Here is an 18202-nt window from a genome sequence, read left to right as displayed (position 1 = left end):
AAACAAAGTCCATCTCCAGTATATATGATCCTTCCTTTTCCCCTTTCCCCTTTTCCTTTCCCTTTTTCCTTTTCCTTTTCCCTTTCCACTTTCCCCTTTCCCTTTCCCCTTTCCCTCTTCCCTTTCCCTTTTCACTTTCCCCTTTCTCTTTTCCCCTTTCCCTCTTCCTTTCCCTTTCCCTTTTCCTTTCCCCTTCCCCTTCGCTCCCATCCCCATGTAGATGCAATTAGACAAGCCCCAATGACCTATAGGAATCCAACAGAAGGTGGTTTCCCAGTCACTACCAACGCTTCCCATTTGGACCTGACCAAGAAAAGCACTCAGCACTTCATGTGCATGTGTGGAGGAGTCAATGGGCTTGCTTCCTTTCAGTGAAGAACAACCAACCCATCACAAAGGCACATCCCTGCCCCTTGCTTTGCTTTGGGTACCACACTGTGCCTCCTCTTCCATCTCGCTTTTGCATTCTTCCTGCTGCTGCAGAGCCACAGAGCACCAGGACTCCTGTTTCTGATTCCTCCTGGGTCATCCTTTTCCTCCTCCCCCTCCATGGGGTGGGGATGCAGCCCCAGCAAGGGTTAACTTCCAGCTGCCTCTTCCCATTTTTCCTTTTAATATTGCCTGTGAAAAAAAGCAAACAGAGGCGAATCCCACCCTCTCCCTGGAGACTTTTCCTTGGCTTGCTCCAGAGAACACGGAAGAATCATGGTTTGTCCTGTATTTTCTGCTTCAGCAGCCTTGGGGATGGAGTAACGAGACCCAAAGTGAACATGGAAAGCAATAAACCCACACACTGAATAACTGATAGAAGTGGAGAGGGAAGGAGATGAAAAAGAAACCCCCGATAACATTCCCCCCGTGGCACTGAATAAACCAAGCCCCACTTTGGGACAGAGGGATGCTGGGTGGGAATTTAGCACAGACATGTAGGAAAAGGCCCCAGATCCTCCTTATTGTGGGTACAGAGTCCAAATACTTGTGGATAAACCCTTTATGGAGCAGCAGTGAGATATTTCACCTTAATATGAGCAAGTGTTTGTATCTATCTTATCTATCTATCCATCCCCTTATCTATCATCTATCTTATCTATCCATCTATCTACTTATCTATCCATCCATCCATTTTATCTATCTATCTATCTATCTATCTATCTATCTATCTATCTATCTATCTATCTATCTATCTATCTATCTATCTATCTATCTATCTATCTATCTATCATCTCCATCTATCTATCTATCTATCTATCTATCTATCTATCTATCTATCTATCTATCTATCTATCTATCTATCTATCTATCATCTCTATCATCTATCATCTCTATCATCTATCTATCATCTCTATCTATTATCTATCTATCTATCCATCTTGTAGTCTTGTGGCTGTAGGGTTTTGTGCCAAACAACCTCTGAAGCTAGAAGCAATCTCGAGTTCCCACTCAAAGCCAGGTTCAAGCCTACGTTATATATGCAAAGAGCCAATATTGTGCTTCTATGGGTAGAAATACTTAGGGTTTGGCTAAAATACTGTGGAGAATGATGCAAAGAAAGCAGCAAAATGAGGAAATGGCATTGCCATGGGTGTGGGGCTCCTCCTTTCTCCACTTGCTGCCAGGTTTTATGTGCTAAAGCACCACAGGCAGTAGCTCATTGCCCACATCTGCTCACCCCCACCATGGTTTGGGCTACCCGAGTTCACATCTGGATGCAGCCAGTGTTTCCAAGGCCTTTTCACATCTCACTGAAGAGAGAGCCCGTGTTTTCCTTTCCTGGAGAAGAGGATTTGTGTGGTTTTGCCCCTAATCTCCCATCTCCAAGCTCCTGGAGCCGATAATGAAAAGCTTCCCTCTGTGTTGGGACTGTGGCTTTCCTAGATTAAGAACCGCTCCTCAAGGAAGCCCACAGCCATAACAAACCCATTTGCTACGATAACATTTGTTTAGGATGGTGGCTGCTTTCCTGCACATGCTGCAGCTTGGCTCCTTATGGAGACAAAGTATTCCTGACTAACAAACCCTCTGGAGCGTGCCCTGCAATGGTGACATCCATCCCAGCACGGATGATTTGGGCAACCTGATCCAGTTGAAGATGTTCCTGCTCATTGCAGGTTGGACTGGAGGACCTTGAAGGTCCCTTCCAAGCCAAACTGTTCTATGATTCCATGATTTGAGTGGCATGCTGGGCTGAACTGGAGCCAAACAAGAGGTACCAGGCTAGGTGAGGGGGTTTGAGGATGCTCCAGGCTGCACCACTGCCTCCTGCATCCCATCACCACCCAAAAAAAGGACCAGTTGCAGCAGCACCAGCAGCCACATCCCCTTTCCCTTCTCACTATGGAGGAAAACCTTCTCCCTTACCCTCCTGGCACATCCCTGCCTGCTAAACATTAACATCTGCTGGGTCTAACCCAGTTAGCCGGGAGTGTTTGTATAGGCTTTGCAATCCCTGCTTCCATGTATACTCACATCGGGATTGTTTAAAGCTGATCCAGCAGGAAAATGCCTGTGGGTGGGTTTGGGAGGACGCAGGGCAATGTGACTTCTGTCCCCAAGCTTGGCATCACCTTGCTTCCGGGACACCTAACCCAACCCATGGATCGGGGTGTGAATAAAACAGGGAGAGGAAAAGGAACGGGGCAGGAGGATGACACATGGATGTTGCTGTGAAGGAGGCAGAGATGCAGCATTCCCAGTTGGCGTCACCCCCATTGGTGACAAGACCCCTCCTGTCTCAGGGTTGGGAGAGGAGGTGATGCTCGAGGGCTCGGACTGGTTTGGGTTGAAGGGACCTTAAAGCTCATCCATGGGAAGGGACACCTTCCACTACAGCAGGTTGCTCCAAGCCCCATCCAGCTCTCTCATCCTCATGGATACCCCTATTCCCCTGTAAAGGTGAAAGTGAGGGTGTGGGATTGAAGCAGGAGGGAAAGAATTAGTGATGGAGACACTCTAGACATACAACCACAAACTGGGATGCTCCTGAGCTTTCAGCCACTACTTAAGAGACTCCAAACCCTAAATGTTCACATCACATCCCAGCACATCCTATAAAAGCCAATGGAGGAAGCAAGCAGGGCTCTGACTGCAGCGGATGGCAAGGGGATGGTTTCCCAGCAGGAAGCTTTTGGGAGCAGAGGGATGGTGGGAAGAGCCCCGGGCAGCTTGATGGGTTGGCCTCAGACTTGCATTGCTGCAGGGGGAAGGGGTGGTCCCTAGGGAGGAGGGAAACGAGAGCCTCAAAGGAAGGAGAAATTCCTTCTTATTCCCTGCTTTCTCCAGAGATCCCAAGATCCCAAGCAGCCTGAGAAGGGGGCTGCTCAGCCGATGGGATGCGGGCCCTTTTGGGAAGCTTGCTGCTTCTGCTGCTGGGAATCCATCATGGGAATGTGCTCTCCAGAGGCTGCAAACCCAGGAGGGTTGTGCCTTGCCCTGAACCTTGGCTGGGAGCCCAGCTCTGATCCTGCTCCATTTAAGCCGTGCCACTAAGCCCTCGTCCCAGCCTGTCTCTAGACCTTGCCCTGCCCTACAAGGCCATCGAGTCGGATAGCTTGAACCCCCCCAACCAGCCCCAAAAGCCACTTTCTATCCCCAAACCATGTCCTTAGCCCCTTACTTCTTCAAAGCCCTCCTGCATCCAAGCCAACGTCGTATCTGCTCTCAACAAAGGCTTTCCCAGTGTCCTTTCCCGGCACTGCTGGCTTCCTCCAGCCTTTTCTGGATGTCCCCTTGCCTGGGGACATCTTGTGCTCCTCGGCACAATCCCAGCCCTCCTGCTCCATTGCACAACCTGGGTCGAATGCCAAGAGCTGGGAATTGGATGGGATTTCTCACTGGGATGATCCTTGTGGGCAACTGACTGACCTCCTTTGCGGCTCCCTGTGCTATGTGTCTAAACCAGGGCATTGGCCTCAAGCTGTGGCTGCTCAGATTTCCCCATAAGGCCACGTTTTGACTGGGAAGGGGGAAAATAAGGGGCATTTTCCATCAATTCAAGGCAAAATTGGTGCAGACTGCAGGGATCCTGGGATTAAAGCTGGGATGGGGCACTGGATGGTGCAAACTCGGGCAAGAACAGCAGGAAAGCTCATGGAAAAGGGGGAATCAAAGACCTGCACTGGGGTTTCACACTGTAGAGTTCAGTTTTCCCCATCTCTTATCTAAACCCAAAGACAGCACCTCATCGGGACACGATCCAGGCATCAAAGCATCCTTATATCCAGCATCCAGCACAGGATCAGGGGAATTAACAATTGAGATGAGGGGTTTCCAAGCTCTGGGATGTTCTGGGATGAGCTGCAACCCCCTGAGCTCCGGCCAGCTCATTCCTTTGGTTTTCCTGTGAAAAATCCCAGTTTAGGACCTGCTTGGCAGAGCTTTGCCTCCTCCCAGCTCCCCGTGAAGGAGGGAAACGGCTTGGGTTGAGCAGTTGGTGGGTCCCAATAGCAAGGCTTGGAAATTAAAGGGGTGATTCTGGGTTGTGCTTTAAGCATCTCTGCATGGAGAGGAACGTGGGGTGTCCCTGGAGTGGTGCCTCCCCTGAGCATCGGTTTCATTCTGGAGGACTTAATGCCCTGTGTTTATGAGAGCAGGAAAATATTTACTTGGGGATGAAGGAGCAGGGAGAGGGGCTGGGGTTTTATAAGCCCTGGTTTGGAAAGAGGCTTCTATAGAAATAACAGGGGATTAAAGATCAAACCCAAAAAGCAGCATCACCAACAAGCCAGCGCTGAGCAGAACAAAGTCTGCACGACCCCAAGGACGGTGCTGGATGATGGAGAGCTCAATAGGAGCCAGCCCTTCCCCGTGTTTCATGGCTTTATGTTGCTCTAGTTGAGCTCTCCTCAGCGTTCGACCCTTTACAAAGCCCTACCCCAGGCTTTCACCTCCTGCTTCCATGGTGAGGGAAGGGGGTGATGCTGATGCTGGTGGCTCTCCAGGGAGATGGGCTCAGATGAAGCCCAACCGGAGCCGCTGGCAGACAGCAGGAGGAATTCCAGCGTGGAACAGCAGCAGCCTGGATCCCGGCCGTCTGGGCTCTTGCAGGGGTAGAAATATGAAGTGCTAATTCCCTTTTCCCTAGGGATGTGGGCCAGCGTGAGCCGGGGTTATCGGGCACCCTACAGAAAGGCCACGCACGGGGGGGGATGGACCGGCGCTATTCAGCCCCACAGCACAGCCAGTTCAGCTCTTTTGCTTTCTTGTTAAAGGGCATTTTGTTTCCAGTGAGAAAAGGGCCCAAGCCAGTGACATCCATGAGAAAGGCACGTCTGTGCCCTGCCACCATAAGACCCTTTTTGTGCCCCTGATCACCAGGCGGCAGTGACACTGCCTTGGTGCTACGATGCGCCGACGTACACAGGCTGTGCATTGTGAGAGGCATTCCCAAGGGCAGCTCAGGGCCTGGCCATGATGTGGAGTGTCAGCACGACCCTCTCCTTTGGCATGAGCTCCTTGGGAAATCAATGGGGCATTGTCTGCTAAGGGCACAGCATAGAGCAGAGGACAGCTTGGAGTGGTGGTAGAGAGGTCAAGACAGCCTAGAAACAACCATATCCTGGCTGTGTCACCAGCAGCGTGAGCACAGGTCGAGGGAGGGGATGCTCCCCCTTTACTCTCATGAGTTTCCATCCCTTGACTTGCAAAACACCAAAAGGTGCAGCCACTGTCACTGATTACCCCAAAATCTGCTGGCACAAGGCTTCTAAATAACTCCTAAAGCACCCCTCTCACTGCTGGAACCCATGCAAGGACCTCGCTCTTGCTCCTCTCCTTATGGAAGCCATGCTGAAGTCAATGGAGGTTTCAACAGGGCTGGAAGGGTTCTGCAATAGAAATGCCCCCAGACCCTGCAGACACCAGGACATGGACCTGACCCAGTGTGCTTGCTGCAGATGAAGAGTGGGTTTGTTCAGCAAAGCCCTACCTGGCTGCAGGAGGGATCACACCAGGCCACAACTATGGGGATCTGGTGATGCGCAGGGATGATGGCACCACCAAGGAGTGGTGATTGATGCTTTGCTTGGCCTTGATGAAAGCCTGGCTTGCTGAGATCCCACTGCTGAGCTCAGGGGGCACCTGATTAGAGGAAGGGCTCTGTAGATAACCACAGGAAGAAGGAGGCAATGTCAGGACCGAGCAGCTCTGTTCCCAAATTCCTGCTTCATGCACATGGCATGATTTTCCCTGCTTGAATTCCTCACATCGATACAGACCACATCTGACTTCTATCCCCAGCACGTCTGGATGACTGCTGAGAGAAAGCTAAAGCTGGGAGGATGGAGATAAGGTTTCTGCTGCTGGGAATCACTTTAACCCCTTGGTCCTGGGGGCTACCTGCAGCACATCAGAAACCCTCTATGAAAGCTCCCAGGAAAGCCCTGCTTCCCTGCCTATCTCACAACACACCGATGCTCTGCAGACAACATCTCCCTCCGTGCCCAGCACAGATGATGTTTTCTGTGTCTCAGCCCCACCATAAACAATGAGTCAGCTAATCCAAACCACATGGCTGGAGGTCAACCCAGGGCATGGGCCTGATCTTGAAAAGCACAATCACATCCCCAGCAAAACCAGTACGAACCAGTGGAGAAGCACCCTCCTGCTCATGCGGGAGCAGAGCGGAGGCCCCCAGGTGTCACCCAGTGTCAGGGCTGGTGGCATCAACCTGGAGATGCTCCTCAGGCTTCCTCCATCCCCTGGACCACATTGCTTGGCAGCTGCTTCTGCCTATGCAGTCACTGCATCAACTTCTCCATCGCTTGCTGCTCCATCCCTCTTCCTTTAGGGGCTATTTCCATCCCCATTTGGGGCTCCTTTTTCTTTTGTTTCCCTGTTCCTCACCTTTCTCCCTTCCAAAAGCCTGGCTTGGACATGCTTGCATGGAGGAAAATCCAAGCCCCAGCCAGCTGCCAGCTCTGCCTTTGGCCTATTGCTCTGGTTTCATGTTTGACTCTTAATTCCACAGCTTATACAGCAGAGAGCTCCGGGCCAAAGAGAATGTCTCAGGAACCTGCCAGAAACCTCAGCTTTTCCTAAGCTCCATAAACAGCTTCCTGCCTCCATCCCTGCACCTGCTGCCTGTGCCATGCTGCAGGATGGGGATGCTGGTCCGTTCCGGGGTGGGGGGGGGAGGATGGATGTCCCTGGGGTGTTCCACACTGCCCTGCAAACACTGCACTGCTCTCTGTGCCAATGGGAAACGAGCTAATGACATTGCTCCCTCGGGATCAGGCTGTTTTTCCTGGCAGGTTGGGCACCAGCCCTGTCCAAAAACGTGCATTCCTGCTCTAAGTTGTTTGCACAACTTCTTTATCCTGGGGTGTTTCACAGGCTGGAGCATCCTTAGAGGGCTTGGTGCCCACACGGCCGGTGCCTGATCCCTGTGCCTGGAATCTGGGTCTGAAGGAGGAGGATCTGTTGTTGATGGGCTCTTCCTGCAGCATCTGAATGTTGTGCCAAGCTCACTTGAGGCTGGAACAGTGGAGAAATTCAGTGTCACTGTCAGCTCCTCCGTGACCATGGGGCAATCCAGGAGGCAGGCAAGGAGGGAACGGGGACAGGGATGAAGGTGTCCAAGGCAAATGGATCCCCGGGAAAGCACCAGCCATGGGAAGAGAAGAAAGGAAAACACTCAACTCCTTGCTTACCTGAACCATTGCATTCCATACTCTTCCATTTCCACATGAGTAAAACCAAAGCAACCACTGCAGTGACTTTGGGATGGAAGTGGAACATCCTAATGGAAGTGGAACATCTAAAAGAAGAGAACGTGCTATGATTAGAAGCTTTATCTTCCTGTTGAGATACTCTTTGGACACTGAAGTGAAATGTCTTTTTTCATGTCCTTTTCCCTCTCTGGATGCTTTCTGAACAAATAAAACCTCTGATGCCAACAAGCAGCAGGATCAGGGCCTGAGGTACTTATTTCTGCCTGCTGTGTTTGAGATGAGGTCAGTGTGATGCTGCCTCAGTTTGCTCTATCTGCAGTGGCACTTTCGGAGCAACAAATGCCTTTTAATCCTCCTCCTGACCAGCTTTTGCTGGGGATGGCCCACTTCATCCTGGTGAGGATGCTGTGAATTACCAAGCACCATCTACTTGCACCTTACGTATTAACTCACTCTTTACCTGGAGGTGACATGGGACATCCTCATTGCTTTGCTGAACTGGCAAACAACCTCTTCTCCATGTGGTCTTGCTCATCCCTGCCGATCCCTGAGGCTTTCTGTGGGTGTTCCGCATGGACAGGACCTGAAACAACACATAAAAGGTGGGATGAGAAAAGCAGCAGGTGATGGGCAAACTGTTGCTCTGCACAAGAGCAAGGCAAAATCTCCCCTTGAGGGCAGGACTTCACCCATAAACTAATCATAATGGGGAATGCAGAGCTTCAGTTCATTCCATCGGTGGCGTCCTTCCCGAGTGGGAGATGAAAACCAGGAGGGTTTTACTGCGGGACATCAATCAGTTTCCTCCTGTATAAAGCACCTGAATACCTGAGCTCGCCCTGAGGCCTAAACCAATGAGTCCAGACTCCACTTTGCTGCTCGGTTAATTCCTGCTGGCAGCTGGCTCCATCCATCTCCAGCACAGGCACGTAACTCAAGCCTGGGACCCGTGTTGATTTACAGCTTCAGCAAGGGAATCAGCACAAAATCATGGCAGTGCAAACTGATGTTTTCCTTCTCATGTGCAAGGTGAAAGGTCCTGGGACTGAGAGCAACAGCCCTGGGCTCGCATGGGGAGACAAACCACAGGCTGCTCTCACCCGTGTCTTCCAATACCTAAAGGGGCTCCAAGAAACCTTTAGAGGGGCTTTGGACAAGGGATGCAGGGATAGGACAAGGGGAATGGCTTTAACCTGACAGAGGGGAGACTGAGATGAGCTCTTAGGCAGAAGCTCTTCCTTGTGAGGGTGCTGAGGCGCTGGCACAGGGTGCCCAGAGAAGCTGTGGCTGCCCCATCCCTGGCAGTGTTCAAGGCCAGGTTGGACACAGGGGCTTGGAGCAAGCTGCTCCAGTGGAAGGGGTCCTTGTCCCTGTGCGTGGTCCCTCAAAACCCAGTGTGAATCCATGTGAGATCCCAGTTAACCGCAGAGGAAGCAGAGGGTAATGATGCCCTTTAGGTGTACTGACCAAGTGTGCAATGTTATACGGGATGACTCTGGAGCAGCGTAAAGGAGTCTGTTTCCCAGCATGTCCATCTCTCCTGTGTGCTGTTCTGCTGCCACTACAGGAATGTGGAGTTTTCAGGACTTCAAAGCCCCTTTTCCAGTCTGGGCTGTGTGATCCAAGCCAAAGTGCAGCCTTAATCCATCATCCACAAAGAGGGATGTTTGTATATTTGTGTAAAATGACAGATTGGAGAGACCCGGAGCTGGAAACCAGATGCTTTCCCAAGAAATGAAAAGAGCTCGGGATTTAGACATGCAGGAACACAGGGAAGAAAACATCACTGTGGCTACTGCCTTGAAAAACACTGATCCTTGGCTTTCCAGAGCCTGTTGGATGGGGAAAGGCAGCATCTCCATGAGCATCCCAGATGAAACAAGGAAGATGAGATGACATGACCGAGGTCCCACAGTAAGTCAGTGCTGGAGTGCAAAGCAGCAGCCAGTTGTCCCTCTGGATGAGAAGAGGTTCTTAGTCTTCAGTTCCCAATTGTTTCACCATAAATAAGTCCACCCTGGGGCCTGTCAACATCCATCATCACTTAGAGCTCACTCTCTTTTCCAAACAAATATCCATCAGGAAGGGTGGATATCACATGGAACAGTTGGTCTCTGGGAAGTCTCTTCATCGCATCGTCCCACTGGTCCCTCTCCAAGTTGAATAGCAAAGGACAGTAGAGGGCTGAAACCCTTCACAAAGTGCTACCAAGCTATGAAAGCACGTGGTGATTTCCTTCCTGGCCTGGATTTCTTTCTTTCCTTGCTTTTTTTCCTCTGTAACTGTTTGGATTTGGTCAGAAGCAGGAAAAGCTGCTCTTTGTTAGAGCTGAAAATCCCCCCATGAGAGCCAGAGCTGTGAGATCTGATGTTAGGCTTGGGCTGTGCAGATGGAAAGGAAACTTCCTGCACGATCCCAAGAAGAGGGGCAGCTCCTGCTGTCCTCCAGCATCTCCTGATGATCCTGAAGTCTTTCCTAACCGAGCCTGTTCTATGGTTCCATGATCTCGTGGGCACAAGCTTCATGTGGGGCTATGGGATGCTCTTCGCACCCTCTGTTAAAAGCCATCCAAGGTGGACTGAAATCCCTCTGTGCCCTTCTGCAGGGCTTTACCAGCCCTCAAACAGCCCCTGGGAGAAGCAGCAACTCCCCATCACAGCCCCATCCACATGGAGCACGTGAGGAAAAAGCATTCCCATCCCTGACTGAGCAAAGGATGCTGCTCCATCCATCCCTGCGGACACATTCCCGGTGGGATGGTGGCTGAGAGCCAGGCGGGGTGTTAACAGTTTGATGTTAAGGCTGCTACAAACGTGCAGGGGAAGCTGGAAAGCAGCTGAGTCTGTAAAAAGGAAGAACAGGCCCCAGGTGCTATCCAGGAACAGGGGAAATTGCTTTTCTTCAGTGTTTTGGAAGTGCTGGGAAGCTTCTCAGCCACCACCATGGGGATCAACTGTCGGCTCCTGGGTCCTGCTGGTCCATGGGAAAACCACTGGGATTCCTTGTGCTGCCTTGTGCATCTAAGAGGGTATTTGTGCACTGATGTGCCCGGAGGTGAAGCATTCCCAAAGGCCCATGCAGAGAATCCTGTTTCGTGATGAGCCACGTGTCCGATGGGGGTGACCACTGGTATGCGTGGCAATGCCAGCAGTGAATGAAGCTCCTCCCTGGGGAAAGGGCTCCATCGGTGTTGCTTGCAAGATTTGCCACATATTCATGCTTTTTCCCCCCAAAATATCTCCTTGGAAAACGCCTCCTGTGTTTGGATTCCAAGCAAAGGAAGCCCACGCTTTGGATTGTGCAAGGAATCACTTTTAGCTTTGAAAGCTGCCTGAGTTTAGCCAAACGTGGGGAACTGACTTGGAATTGGATCCGTGGCCATTGGAAGGGCTTAAGAGAGCTTTGAGGAGTCTGCTGACATGGGAGGATTGGCCTGTTGTCACCTTTCAGATGCAATGAGTGGAGCTGGCTGCTGCAAGACAAGCAGGAGGGAGGACACACGAGCCCTTGCAGTGATAGGTGCTGTGGAAGCATGGATCCGGAAGACCATCCCTGCATTAAACTGCTCATCCACAAGGATTTGGGCTGCTCCTGCCTTCTCCTGGGCTTGCAGACTGCTGGAAATGAAGGTTGGAAGGAAGGGATGGGGAGGAAAAAGAGCAGAAAAGAGATAAAAGGACAGAGAGAATGGGTTTTACCATTGAACTTCTTTCTTCAAGTGGGAGCTGCTTTAATAACATGCACAAGGAGTGAATAATACCTTCAAATATTCCCAGAGAATGAATAATATGGAATAATATTCACCGAGCATTTATTTGACTAATTTCCCTTAGTGTTTTTGGATCAGGATCTAACAGTCCTGGATCTTAAAGGGGAGATCTGCATTTGACTTCCTTGGGTCTGGATCAGGCCCCAAACACCTCAAAACCCCCATGTTCAAGGAAGCATCACCAAGGGGTCACCCAATATAGCTCCAGTAAATGCGTGGGTCACTTTTCCCTGCTGATCCACAAATACATTATGTGCCAGTAAATGGAAGCAGAAGTGGCTTGGCCAGATGTTCCATAGAGGCCCCAGGGAGTTGTGGTGCAGCAAGGGTGAAATGGGGGGGGGGAAGGGGAAAAAGAAGCCCATAAAACCTAAAATATTAACATCCCAACCTCGTGTGCAGCAGCTGTGCCCCTGTTATGGAGTGAGGTGCAATGCCCTGGCCGAGGGGGACGTGCCAAAAGCAGGATATGGGAAAAGCCTGTTTCAAACCCAGGTGGGTTAAACCTTTATTCCTGTCTGAATTACATCTGAATGCTCTGGAGGTGTTGGTGGGACACACGCTGGGATGGAATGAGGTTGGGGTGAGGGTCCCCAGGGTGTCCTGCTAACCATGCCCACAGGTGGCATCTCCTTATCATAGAATCCCAGCATGGTTTGGGTTGGAAGGGACCATGAAGCTCATCCAGCTCCAACCCCCTGCCACAGGCAGGGACACCTTCCACTAGAGCAGCTTGCTCCAAGCCTCATGCACCCTTTCCCACCCTCCTGTTATTTACAACCCACTTTTGCCACCTACAACACCTGGTCCTTGAGCCCTGTGTTACCTCTTACTCCTTCAGGTCAGCTCCATCCCGATTTCAGTGCTGGGATGGTCCCCAAAGCAGCTCCTTTTCCAGGCAGTTGGACATCTCCTGGTGTTTGTCCCATGGGTACTGCTCAGCTCCTGTCTCCCATGGGAGAAGCAGGCAGGTTGAATGTCTCTGTATCTTCTGCAAGGCTCGGCTTGCTCCTCTTCCTGATGCAGATCCCTCTCAGAGCTTCCTGAGTTGAAGAATCACTGTGAATTCACCACGAATTAAAGCCTTGAATTAAATCCCCTCCATAGTGCTCTGCCACTCCAGACCCACCCGGTGACACCCTACAAATAACCCCCCATGTAGATGTGTCTGCACTGGGGTGCACAGACTGATGTGTGACCAGTATGGGTGTTGATGGACCAAGAAGAGGTGCCAGATAGGCTGCGTGGCTACAAGAAGTGGGAACAAGAAGGAAGCAAACCTCAACCTCTGCCTTGGAGGGTCTGAGTGCTCCATAACCCATCAGAAAGTGGAGTTTTACAGATAAAGAAGGCCCCTTTGGTTTGTTGTTGCAGCTGGGAAGAGAAGGGAACGTTCCCACGGAGGAAACACCCTCTTTAACGGGGGTTTTAATCCTTTCCTCTCTTCTTGTGGTTGGGCTGAGCTGCATCAAGTCCCTGCAGCTCTCCCCAGCGCAGGATTTTCTCCCTTTCCAGTAAACTGCAGTTACCATGGAGAGGGCTGAGACAAGCCAAATGCAAAACACTGGAAAACTACACCCGAAGCTCCGTGCAGCCCTATCAAACAGTTAATTAGAAAGAGGGTCCATGTGTTTCCCATTCCCTGGAATGGTTTGAATCAATGGCCCTGTGATTTATCACCTGCTCGCTGCGCGAACGGCGCAGCTCCGCTCTCGTGCATGTTCCTCTGCTGTACAGAGAAAAAAAGGGGATATTGAGACCTTACAGAACAAGCCAGTCATCAAATACCCAATCCTCCCAGGGGAAATCTCCCACTGGAATGATACGCTTTGGATCTCGGTGGGATTTCTGCCCTTTGGCAACAGGGGAAAAGGAGAGGGAGCTTTTGCCTTGCTTTGATTGCGAAGGGTGGAAGATCCCGCTGTGCCTGGCCGTTCCCAGGGCTGTGTCAGACTGTGCCCAGATGGAAATGCAGACCAGGGTGTTTCCCTGGGGCTGCTTCCTTCCCCACTGCACGTGAAGCTGGGCGGGTGGGAAGCGGGAAGGAGGTGGCTGGAGAGGAGAGAGGGAGCAGAGGAAGAAATCCATGCTTCCCACAAGATCGTGGAATGGTTTGGGATGAAGGGACCTTAAAGCTCATCCAGTTCCATAGGCAGGGACCCCTTCCACTGGAGCAGCTTGCTCCAAGCCCCTGTGTCCAACCTGGCCTTGAGCACTGCCAGGGATGGGGCAGCCACAGCTTCTCTGGGCACCCTGTGCCAGCGCCTCAGCACCCTCACAGGGAAGAGCTTCTGCCTAAGAGCTCATCTCAGTCTCCCCTCTGTCAGGTTAAAGCCATTCCCCTTGTCCTATCCCTGCATCCCTTGTCCAAAGCCCCTCTCCAGGTTTCCTGTAGCGCCTTTAGGGACAGTTACAAGATCTCTTGATGCATAAATCGTCACCCACAAGAGGTAACACCTCATTGCACGCTGTGCTGGTGGCTGAGGTGCTTCAGTGACATGGCAAAGTGGAAAGCGGGTGGCCCAAGAGCAATGTGTTAATAGGGAAGCACCTGGAAAGCCATTCCCGAGGCCTGCTGTGTCCTTCCCTGCTCCCCCTGTGCAAGGCAGGGGAGGGCAAACACACCTTGGTCTTGTTCTGTAGGCAAATGCTTTGAAGCAGGGGTGATTCCTCCCACAGGGACAGCCCTAGCATCCAGAAGAGATGTCCTGCAGGAGATCCCTTTGTGTTTCAGCTCTTCCCAAAGCCAGCTGACCTGGTTGTCTCTCTGCCATCTCCTTTTGCATCCTAAGCTGCCAAGGGATGCCTCTGCAGTGGATTCACGAGCCGGGATCACCCAAGATGAACATGGGAATACTGGAGTCATCCATTCCCCTGCCCTGCTGAACCCCTGGCTGGGATGTGTGGGGCTGCTTGGGAATCCTGCACGTTCATGTACCACATCCCCCAAAGCAGCTGTTGGGCTGGAAGGTGCTGCACCTCTCCTGATCCACATTCCACCTTTCCTGCCAAGACTGGGGGGAGAGAGGGAATAAAAGCTGCTTTTCCTTGCATTAGCAGATGATTGAAAAACCTTGCAGCAAGCCCAGCCAAGTGTGAGAGATACCAGCTCCTTTCAGAAGGGTTTCACTGCAGGGTTTGGGAGGGAAGATCCCACTTAAGAACACTGGGAATGAAGATGTTTTCCTCCCACAGCAGAGGATGCGACAGAGAAAGTCCTTATTGGAGGGGAAACTGAGGCAGAGATAAGAAGTGGAGCTGGAATTGTCCTTTATCCACATCCTCTGCTCCCACATTGAACATAGAATGCACAGACTGGCTTAGCTTGGACCCTATTTACCTTGTCACTGCTCTGCTTGCAGCCAGCCTCAATTCTGCCCCAATGCTGGCCATATAAATGCGGCAGCATCCCTGTGTGGTACATGGGGGTATCTGCTCCATGTCTTCAGATGGGGCAGAGGGCTGGAGGAGGTCCCTTCCTTCGATAGAAAAGGTGAGGTTTGTGCCTCAGTTTCCCCTCTCACTGCAAAGGAAACAGCTGGTGGCAGGGAGTGCACGGTGCTGCCTTGGGAAGGTGTGAATGGATGAAAACCCCACAGGGATGCTCTGTTCTGCCTGGGAAGCTGCTGTTTCTATTGCAGTCTGCAAGGAAGGAAACTGGCCTCAAGCAGCAGGGAAAAAGAGACATTTCCCAGGAATTCCCACAGGTTTCCCCACCCTGGGAATGAACAGAAACAGTGCAGGTGTCCCGTGAGGTCGCTGCATCCCTTGGTTAAGCAGGGATGCTCTGGGAACAATCCTGCTGCAGGTCAGGAGCGCTCCTTAAGCTGGGAAGCTTCTGCAGTGGTTTTCATCTCAGCCTTGCAGCAGTGACCCTGTGAAGCCACAAGGAAACCACTGACGCCTCATTGTGGGGCTGTGGGATGCTGCCCCCCAAGCCTCAAGGTTGTCAGCAGGAGCCAGCTCTGCTCATTGCTCCGGGCCCCTCTGATGGAAATGGACGTGGGGTTTGGGGCTGCTCGTGGGGAGCTTCCCAGCAAAGCCAAGGGAAGAACGGGCTGTTTCCTACAGGAAAAAGGGGAGAGGTTGTGCTGAAGGGCCCGAAAGCTCCCAGCAGGAGGGAAGAACACGGCAGAGAGGTTTGCAAGGCCGAAGGGAATGAGGCTTGCAAAGAGGAAGGACCTCTGTGGAGTGCTCCGGGGAGAAGCGGCTTGGGAAGGAGGAGCGACGGATGTGTGAGTGATGGATCCAAGGTAATGCCAGCTGGGATCCAGCTCAAACGGGCAGCTTGTCACCAGTGTCACAACAGCCCCTCTGACAGATTCAACCCCATTCCTCCCATCGGTGACTTCCAAATCCCTATGGAAGTGTTGCAGCAGTTAGGGGACTCTTTCCCCAGCCTGAGGGGGATAAAGCTTTGCATCCCGTTGCATTAACTCCTTTTGGTCCCTCAGGACTCTGCCAGTGCCCCACAAATCACAAGCAGAGCTGCCAAAACTGCTACACAGGCTTCCAACAGGGTGTTTGTCACTGCTGTAACCTGCAGGGGGAAAGGATGTGGACGAGCTGAGGCAGAGTTTGCTTTGCAGGTGCACGTGTGCCTTATGCAAGGGGGAAAAAGCCAACCCACTGTGCTTGGAAACATGAAGAGCTAAACCTGCTTGATGTGCAGGTCTCAGTGTGACACAGGTGCGGGGTAGGGGGGGATGATGGCAGGGGTGTTGCTGGCCAAATTTATGTGTAGTGATGGGGCAAGGGGGAATGGCTTTAAACTGATGGAGGCATTGAGATGAGATCTTAGGACAAAATTCTTCACTTTGATGAGTTTTAAGGTCTTTTCCAACCCAAACCGATCTGTGATTCTATTCTATGATGATATACCCATCATTACATATATATCATAATATATATATTATATATAATCATCCAGAATATAATGGTCTCTGATGGAAAGCTGGGTGGAACAAGTCCAGGACAGGGATGCAGGGCCAAGCACTCACAGTGATTAGGTCCCAAAGATGCAGGTAGACATCTAGAGCCATTTACAGAGAGCTCTGGACCCCTACTTCTAGCTGAGTCTATATTGCTCTGAACACAAACCCCTTTGCTATGGCTAAAGCCAGGAACACAAAACTACACCAGCAAGTCGGACAGGGCTTGGAGCAAGCTGCTCTAGTGGAAGGTGTCCCTGCCCACAGCAGGGGGTTGGAGCTGGATGAGCTTTAAGGTCCCTTCCAACACAAACCAATCTGGGATTCCATATACATGGAATGGAAAGGACTGGAGCCTTGTGATCCCAGCCTTTCAAATAGCTCCAGTTGATGTAATGATCCAGGTAAGCACAGGAGATGCTGCAACCCTGCTCTGGGTGAATGCAGGAGGCAGGTTTCGGTGCTGGGTTCTGCTGCCTTTCCATTTAGCAGGCAGACTGTGTGCTTTGGGCCTTTTAGGCTGTTTAATGGGGTATTATTCGTTTCTGGCTGGCTGTTGCTTTGAGCAATGGCTCCCAGGGGAGCTCCTGTCGGTTGCCAGACGGAATGACATCAGGCAGACGCTCAGAGCAGGGATCAAAAGGCAGAGCCTCATTTCTTCATCACAGGCTCTGGCAAAGCACACGGTGAGGCTGAACACACCAGGTCCTGATGCTGCTGGGGGTACAGGGGAGAGAGGAGGAGGAGGCTGCTCACCCCCAGCTTGTGCATCACCACCCCCCAGATCACCCAGGGATACTTCCAAAGTATATTCTACTTCAAAGCAAAGGAAAGGATGTGAAGTAGGAGCTGATGCCTTCCCAATCCTCATTATCCCTTATCATTTCACTGTGCAAGTTTCCTCTACCCTGGTTTATAGCCTAGGTTTCCTGTTTCATCCATCAGAGCACTGTCCCTGACTTCTCCAGCTCCCATAGTGACTGACCCCCAGAACGGTACCAGTTTAAGATCCAACATCCAATGCTTTGTGCTTCATGGAATCCCAGCCTGGTTTGGGTTGGAAGGGACCTTAAAGCTCATCCATTCCCAACCCCCTGCCATAGGCAGGGACACCTTCCACTAGAGCAGCTTGCTCCAAGCCCCATCCTTGAACACTGCCAGGGATGGGGCAGCCACAGCTTCTCTGGGCACCCTGTGCCAGCGCCTCAGCACCCTCACAGGGAAGTCTGCAATCAGCTCATGCCAGAGGATGAGTATATATTGAAATACAACACACGAGACCTCGCTTACCTGTGCATTCTGAGTTGTTTCCTCCTCTGGAGCCACGCTCCCATGATGTGTCTTCAAAAGGAGCATGTCTCGGCGGCGTTTCCCAGCTCCCAAGTGCAGCATTTCAGAGCGTCTCACAGCTCTGTTTGCTGATCCCTGTTCCTCTCTTCCTTAGAGCAGCATCCAGAAGCACGAGGTTGATGAGAGACAGTCAGATCCTCCCTGTTGGATGGGCACAAGACCAGGAAAAGAAGCCATCAAAAGTTCACCGTTGCCTCAATACCCGCCTGTGGACCCTGCAGAAATCCAACAGCTCCCAGTCAGAGCCCCTGCAAGACCTGAAACTCAGCTCCGAGCCATCTCGAGCTGCAGCTACATCTGGCTTTTAGTTTCTCCTCACTGCCTCCTCTTTTCAAGTTGCTCATAAATTCTTTGGATAGAATTCCTTCTGGGCTAAAGCTTCCTAGGTTCGGGCATTCTTCAGCTGGACATCAGAGAAGAAAAAAGGTAGAAAAGCAGAGAAAATAGGTCTGGCAAGTCGTATTTTGTCATGTATGTGCCCCCAG

The 18202-nt window shown here is 51.6% G+C and overlaps 1 long non-coding RNA gene across 3 annotated transcripts; it reads right to left on the bottom strand.

Moving 5' to 3' along the window:
• Positions 1 to 234: 234 nt before the first annotated feature.
• Positions 235 to 18192, bottom strand: LOC134164312 (uncharacterized). Of its 3 annotated transcripts, XR_009965096.1 has the most exons (6): positions 17658 to 18192; positions 13117 to 13488; positions 12263 to 12495; positions 9091 to 11281; positions 8128 to 8250; positions 235 to 621 (listed from the first exon to the last, which is right to left on the bottom strand). It is a non-coding gene; the product is annotated as an uncharacterized LOC134164312 (long non-coding RNA). The 3 variants fall into 3 exon arrangements; XR_009965095.1 differs by lacking the exon at positions 9091 to 11281; XR_009965097.1 differs by lacking the exon at positions 9091 to 11281 and having other exon boundaries at positions 236 to 621; positions 13117 to 13165.
• Positions 18193 to 18202: the final 10 nt, after the last annotated feature.

The sequence above is a fragment of the Pezoporus occidentalis genome, unplaced genomic scaffold, assembly GCF_034315485.1.
Source record: "Pezoporus occidentalis ecotype Australia unplaced genomic scaffold, CSIRO_AGI_Poc_V1 ctg216, whole genome shotgun sequence".
Taxonomy (NCBI): Eukaryota; Metazoa; Chordata; class Aves; order Psittaciformes; family Psittacidae; genus Pezoporus; species Pezoporus occidentalis.
The sequence above is the reverse complement of the archived record's forward strand: the minus strand, read 5'-3'. Positions and strand labels throughout refer to the sequence as shown.